This window comes from Arachis ipaensis, chromosome B10 (genome assembly GCF_059453495.1).
Source record: "Arachis ipaensis isolate K30076 ecotype BB chromosome B10, ASM5945349v1, whole genome shotgun sequence".
NCBI classification, from domain to species: Eukaryota; Viridiplantae; Streptophyta; class Magnoliopsida; order Fabales; family Fabaceae; genus Arachis; species Arachis ipaensis.
In genome coordinates, this window is record NC_142435.1 from 86,725,166 (window position 1) to 86,726,030 (window position 865).

At 40.8% G+C, this 865-nt stretch overlaps 1 non-coding gene across 1 annotated transcript; it reads left to right on the plus strand.

Moving 5' to 3' along the window:
* Positions 1–326: 326 nt before the first annotated feature.
* Positions 327–434, plus strand: LOC148580739 (small nucleolar RNA R71). Its single transcript, XR_015899717.1, has one exon. It is a non-coding gene; the product is annotated as a small nucleolar RNA R71 (small nucleolar RNA).
* The last annotated feature ends 431 nt before the right edge of the window (positions 435–865 follow it).

Consider the following 865-nt stretch of genomic DNA (forward strand, 5'->3'; position numbering starts at 1 on the left):
GCTTCCTTAGTACTGCCTGTTGCTGCTTGCATTCCAGACAGACTCTGAGAAATCATATTGACTTGTTGGGTCAATATTTTATTCTGAGCCAATATGGCATTCAGAGTATCAATCTCAAAAACTCCTTTCTTCTGAGCTATCCCATTATTCACAGGATTCCTTTCAGAAGTGTACATGAATTGGTTATTTGAAACCATTTCAATAAGTTCCTGAGCTTCTACAGGCGTCTTCTTCAGATGAAGAGATCCTCCAGCAGAGCTATCCAATGACATCTTGGATAGTTCAGACAGACCATCATAGAAAATACCTATGATGCTCCATTCTGAAAGCATGTTAGAAGGACATCTTCTGATCAATTGCTTGTATCTTTCCCAAGCTTCATAGAGGGATTCACCTTCCTTCTGTCTAAAGGTTTGGACTTCCACTCTAAGCTTGCTCAATTTTTGAGGTGGAAAGAACTTTGCCAAGAAGGCATTGACTAGCTTTTCCCAAGAGTTCAGGCTTTCTTTAGGTTGTGAATCCAACCATGTCCTAGCTCTGTCTCTTACAGCAAAAGGAAAAAGCATAAGTCTGTAGACTTCAGGGTCAACCCCATTGGTCTTGATAGTGTCACAGATTTACAAGAATTCAGCTAAAAATTGATGAGGATCTTCCAATGGAAGTCCATAAAACTTGCAATTCTGTTGCATTAGAGAAACTAATTGAGGTTTAAGCTCAAAGTTGTTTGCTCCAATGGCAGGGATTGAGCTGCTTCTCCCATAGAAGTCGGGAGTAGGTGCAGTAAAGTCACCAAGCACCTTCCTTGCATTGTTGGCATTGTTGTTTTCGGCTGCCATGGTTTCTTCTTCCTTGAAAAGCTCTGTTA